The 6,000-nt window shown below is 50.7% G+C and overlaps 1 protein-coding gene across 5 annotated transcripts in view; it reads right to left on the minus strand.

The window, feature by feature from the left end:
* Extl3 (exostosin like glycosyltransferase 3) overlaps positions 1–985 on the minus strand; it is a 93,138-nt gene extending 92,153 nt beyond the window's left edge. For 3 of the 5 annotated variants that reach the window (XM_013143405.3, XM_013143404.3, XM_063234520.1), the window contains exon 1: positions 904–985. The gene's annotated coding sequence lies outside the window, so the exon portion shown is untranslated. The remainder of the gene's footprint in view (positions 1–903) is intronic. The other 2 variants (XM_063234522.1, XM_063234521.1) reach the window with 2 other exon arrangements.
* Between the last annotated feature and the right edge of the window lie 5,015 nt (positions 986–6,000).

Raw genomic sequence — 6,000 nt, forward strand, 5'->3', positions numbered from 1 at the left:
TGACTTGGTGTGTTTTTAAATTGAGTTACTTAGGTCTGGATGGTTCCAGAGATGCTTTGGCTTCCTAGGTGCCTGAGAAATGCCCTACGTCCTGACTTGGGAGGTCTTTGTGACACGGCCCTTTTACAGGTCCTATGTATGGTACTGGCCATTAAGAGTGGACCATGGCCGAGGCCACTCAGAAGTGCTTGGGAAGTACCTGCTGCACAAATGACTGACAAGTCACAGGATGTGCAGTCTCCCGTAAAGTCGTCTGTGACTGCAGACTGGTTTAAACTAGGTAATCCCAGCACGCAGGAGGTTGAGGCATAAGGATGGAAAGTTGGAGCCCAGCCTTGGTAATTTAGTGACTTACTGATCCCGCCTCAAAATTAAAAAAAAATAAAAGAGGTGAGGATGTAGCTCAGTGTGAAAGCCCTGGTTCTGATCCCCAATCAGCAAACTCCTTTAAAAATAAGGTGTCTTTACACTGAGACCAGGGATCATAAGACTAAGCGCTGGGCTCCAGAAAACGGGTAGAGGGGGGCTATCTCCGCACTGCACCTGGAGGCTCAGGATGGGACCAACGCTGTACACAGGGACCCCACGTCCTCGGCGACCCCACAACCTTAGCGACCGGGCGCCCTCGCCGAAGCGCCTCCCGCCTGCCGAGCGGTTTTGCTGGTCCCTGCGAAACCAGCGGGGCCGCGCGATCGCGGGGCGCTCAGGCTGTGGGACCCGGGGTCCCCCCCGCACCATGCCTGGGCGGCAGGGCCGGGGCCCCCGAGAGCCAGAGGAGCAGACCAGACAAAGAGTTTCGGGAGAAGTAAGCGCCGCGCCGGAGCTGCGGTAGCTCCAAGCTTCTCCAAACCGCACAACTAAGAGACTTCGCGCCTCGGAGAGGGCGACGCCGGACAGTCCTACCTTGCTGCCGCTCCAGGCGCCCAGGTCTGCAGCGGCCCGCGACGGAGACCTCGGCTCCCGCCCCTGCCGGACAGCCCCGCCCCCACGGAAGGCCCCGCCCCGCGACCTCTTCCACAAGCCCCGCCCCGACAGGCAGGCCACGCCCCTCCGCGGTTCTAGCCGCGATCGCCTGAAGCCCGGTGCATTGTGGGCCCCGCAGGCCAGTTGCAAGCCTGCGCTGACCTCTGGCGGGCGTCGCTGCCACAACACCCGGAACGGGGCTCTGCCCGCCTCAGGTAAAAGCGGGGAATTGTCTGGGGTCTTCCACTTCCATAAGAAATAAACAAATCCCGGGCCTACAAAGTTGCCAGGAGCTGCAGGTGGTGGCGCACGATGGTAATCCCAGCACTGTGGGAGGCTGAGACGGAAAGCTGGCTGATGGGAACTGAATCTTACCTGTTTAGCGATTCACTAAGGCCCTGTCTCAAAACAAAAAAATAAAAAGAGCTGGGGAAGTAGGCAGCTCCCGGAGGGCCCTGGATTCAGTCCTCAGCCCTGGGGAAAAAATTGGAGCCAAAAATAAGTTGCATAAAGATTAGAGGAAAAAATTAGAAAATAACAAATGAGCAAATTAGAAGATAACAAAGCAGAATACTAAGTAGCCATCAAAGTGTGAGAGCATTGTCACCAGGTAAAGATTCTTCTATCAAGTGATGTTAAAGGACAAACGCAGAACCCCAGAAAGCTCATGGTCCATGATTCCAACTGTGGGCAAAAATGTGTTGCCAAATACGAAGGGCACTTGGGAGCCGTGCAAATAGCTCCGTGTGTCTTCCCTTCCGTTTCCATTACACGACTTTATAAACCCGTCCGAGCTGCTCGGCCTAGTCCTCGTTTTAAATGGCTCTAATTCAGTTTCCCACACTCTTAGTGACCAAGAAACACAATTTACAGGGAGATCCTGCTGAGGCTTCCCGGAACCACACAGTTTACCTTGGGTGCAGACACTGGTGGACACAGAAGGTGGGCAGAGTGGCCTTCTCTGGGAGACCACGATCCTTTGCTAGACCCTGACAAAGGACTTCAAGCCGGGTGACTAAGGTGGCACAGATCTGTCTCACGGTCCTGGAGGCTGGAAACCCAGGCTGTTCTGAGGGATGGGTGGGAAGTGCTCACCTGTGTCCAGATTTCCCTCTAATCATCCCAGGCAGGGGTTTCATCTGCAAATTCCAAATAAGGTCCCATTCTTTTGGGGTTAGGGCTTCAGTGTATGAACAGTGCTGTGACTGGTGCCTCGATGTCCCCAGAACCTCATGCAGTCATCGACAGGGCTTTTCAGAGGTGGCTGGATTTAAAGTGTGTGATCATCACTAACGTAGTCCACTGATTGTTTTGGCATAGTTCAGAGTAGGATTAAGGGTGCCCCACCCTGGGTGTGAGTGTTGCCCACCTGGATAAAATGTAAGGGACAGGGAAGGGTCACTATCCGCCCTTGTGCCTCGCTGCTTTGCTTCCTCACTGCACTGCTCTGCTGCCATCTGCCCTCATGAACTGTTTCTCCAGGATGCCACCTGCCTGAGAGCCAGCCAACTGAAGCCTCTGCGAACCACGAATGAAATAAACCTTCCCTTCTTTAACTTTGAGTGTCAGATATTTTGTCTCAGCAACAAGAAAAGTAACTAAGACATACCGGGTAGGGGACACAATTACGTGATTCAAACCTTAAAGAGAGGAGGACTGGGAATTCAAAGTGTAATCTTACGATGGCTGCAAATACCAAATGAAGAAAACTAATAAGTCAGACAACCTTAAATGGATCAAAATTCAAAAAACAGAAGCCAGATGTGGTAAAGCACACGTGTAATCTCAGGACCTATGAGACTGAGGCAGGAGGATCACTGCAGAGTTTGAGGCCAGCCTAGACTACACAGTGAGACCCTGTCTCATGTACGTACGCACATGAAGACCAAATGGATTGCAACCTTTTTCATTCTGCCCTTTAACACTTTCTTGGCCGTGGCAGTTGAACTGGACCTGTGCTTGAGGTAGCAGAGACAGTGGCTACCCAGGGGAAGGCAGCACGTCCCGCATTTAAGCTTCACAACACGGGCGGAGAGGATGTGGGTGACAGCCTTGGACAGCAGGGTCCCATTGCCAGCGGACACACACTGGCCCGCAGGGACAGAAGTCTTCCCCAGCAGTTCACTCATTTTCACTGCTCGACCAGCCAGGCCACGGTGTAAATGAAACATAAGCTCCAAGCTGTGTTTCACACAGGGCCTGCGCCGTGGACTCTGCCCCGGCTGAGTTGGGGGTGCCCACCCAAGGACGCAGGCAGAGCTGGTCCCCCGAGCACCTGCAAGCCCAGGTGACGGACACAGGACTCTCAGCAGGGGCTTTGGGGATGGTGGTGTGCAGAAGCAGAGCTTGTGGTTCAGCACAGAGTGCAGGGTGGCGATGCTTGGGGAGCCAGGGACAGGGGAGGGGAAACGGACAGCAGCCCTGCCAAGATGACAAACGCTGTGACAGGCACTGACCCAGAACGTTCCCACAATATCAGGCCCCCATCTCTGATGGGCTAGGGCTTAAGCAAGCAGGAAGCACAGAGGCAGAATGGCTTGTCAGGTCGGGGTTGGTTTATACCACGTGCATCACAGTGACCAGCTGTTTCTAAGAGACAGGGGCAACTGGAACCGGAACAGGAACTATTTATTGCCTGGAACTAAGAAACTGAAGTAGGCTGGCGGTGGGGGTGGTTTCTGCTGCACCCTGTCTCATTGCTCTTGGGGTTCACTGTCTGCTGAGAAGACCATGTGGGGAAGGAGACCCCTGAGCTCACACAGGTGGCGTCTGGCACTAGGGTCACTTCATGTGGCTTCCCCCCAGCCCAGGGAGCCAGTCTGTGGCTCAGCCAGCAGGCTCCCGTGGGTCCCTCAAAGCCTTTGAACTTTGTTTCTTTTTTAATGCAGCACTGGGGATCACCCTCAGCTCCACCCCAAACCCTTTCCAATTTTTTATTTCTTTCTTTTTTGTGTGTGTGTGTGTCTTTTTCATTTTTTTCGATACCGGGGATCAAACTCACGACCGCCTGCTTGCAAGGCAGGTGCTTATGCCACTGAGCTAAATCCCCAGCCCCCCCAATTTTGTATTTCAAGACAGAGTCTCACTAAGTTGTTCCAGCTGGACTTCATCTTGTGGTCCTCCTGCCTCAGCCTCCCAGAGTGCTGGGAACACACATGGGCATCACTGTGTCTGGCTTCATTGGAACCACTTCTAAGTGGAGAATTCAGTCATGTTAACTACATTGACCCAGTCACCCAGCCATCACCATTGTTCCCAGAACTTTTCATGAGCCTTAGCAGAAACTGTACCTACTCAAGGAAAACTCCTCATGGCCTGCATCCTCTGGACACTGGTGACCTCTATCTGTTTTCTGTCTTTATGTGCCGGCCTATCCGAGGTGCTGCTTACAAACAGATGCAGGTGGTATTTATTCTGCGTCTCTGGCTTTGTATCTTTTGCTGGCAGCTGCTTTCCAGGTTTATCTGTATCGTGCATCAGAACTTCCTTGCTCTTTGTGGTGACTACTCCACTGTGTAGACAACTTGTTCTGGTACCCAGGCCTCTGCTGACGATTTCCACCTATGGTCAGCTTTGCAGATTGTGAATAATTCTGCTGTGAACTTTGGCCTGAAGCTCACATGTATTTCCCACACCATCTGATAGGAGTTTATTTCCACCGTGGCCCAGCTTCTACCAATCTTTCAGAACGTTTTGTAAAATAGGAACCCAAACCCCAACATTCTGATGAGGTCAAAGAAGAAATCTCAAGCAAATTTTTTGTTTTGTTTATTGAGGCAGGGTCTCCCTATGTACTTCAGGCTGGCCTGGAGCTCACTATCCACCCAAGGCTGGCCTCAAATTCACAGCAATCTTCCTGCCTCAGCCTCCTAAGTGCTAGGATTACAGAAGTGTGCCAATATGCTCCAAAATGTTTCAAATATTTTATAATAAATGAAAACTAAAATAGAACTTAGCAAAATCTAGAGGCTGCAGTGAAAACGAGTAGAAGGAAATTTCTACTCATTAGCATTGAATGATAGGATGTATAAGGGGAGAAGAAAGCTCTAAATGCTTGCCTTGGGAAAGTTGAAAAAAATGAGCAAATAAATCCAAACTAAGCAGAAAGAAAGAAATAATAAAGTTAGAGTAGGTATTAATGAGCTTGAAAATAGGAAATCAACAGAGAAAATCAATGAGGCCAAAATCAGATTCTCTGAAAGATAATAAAATTGATAAACCTTTGACCAAGGTAGCTAGGAAAGAAACAGAAAAAATACAAATGGTTAATACCCGAAATGCCAAAAGGGCCATCACAATTGGTCTCATGGACACTACCAGGACAATAAAGGAATTGTATGCATGATACTAAGCCCACAGATTTGATAACTCAGGTGCAGTGCACAGCTCCTGGGAAGACGCCGTCCGCCTCGCTCACCTGCAGAACACCAGAGTCCTAACTGGGCTTTCTCTGCCCAAGAAATCGGGTCGATAACGAATGACTTGCAAAACACAAAGCACCAGACCCCGGCACCTTCACTGCTGAATTCTAACAAATCTGTAAGGAAGAAATCGTTCCGATGCCTTGTGTTTCCTTCCAGAAAACAGAAGCACAGGTGCGCACCCTGCTTCATTTTGTGCAGAGAGCATTATCCGAATACGAAAGCTGACCCAGATATGACAAGAAGGCCGAAGCACAGAGATGGGGTGGGCTGAGTGCCAGAGCAAGGCCTGCTTCACTCTCCAGGAGCACACGCGTGTGCACATGCACTCACACATGAAACTCAGGGATGCAAAATAACACATTATCAGCAAACTGAATCTAACAGTGTAAAAATAATTATACAACACAGCCAAGTGGGATTTACCCCGAGTATACAAGGCTAGTCCGACATTTAAAAAAAAAATATCCAATTCATGACATTGACAGCTGATGAAGAAAAATCATCTGGGTATGGTGGCACATATCTGCGATTCCAGCACTCCAGGAGGCTGAGGCAGGAGGATTGCTGTGAGTTCGAGACCAGTCTGGGCTACACAATGAGTCCAGGCCTGCCT

Source organism: Cavia porcellus, unplaced genomic scaffold (assembly GCF_034190915.1).
Source record: "Cavia porcellus strain 051 isolate PalLab524CR breed Dunkin Hartley unplaced genomic scaffold, mCavPor4.1 scaffold_24, whole genome shotgun sequence".
NCBI lineage: Eukaryota > Metazoa > Chordata > Mammalia > Rodentia > Caviidae > Cavia > Cavia porcellus.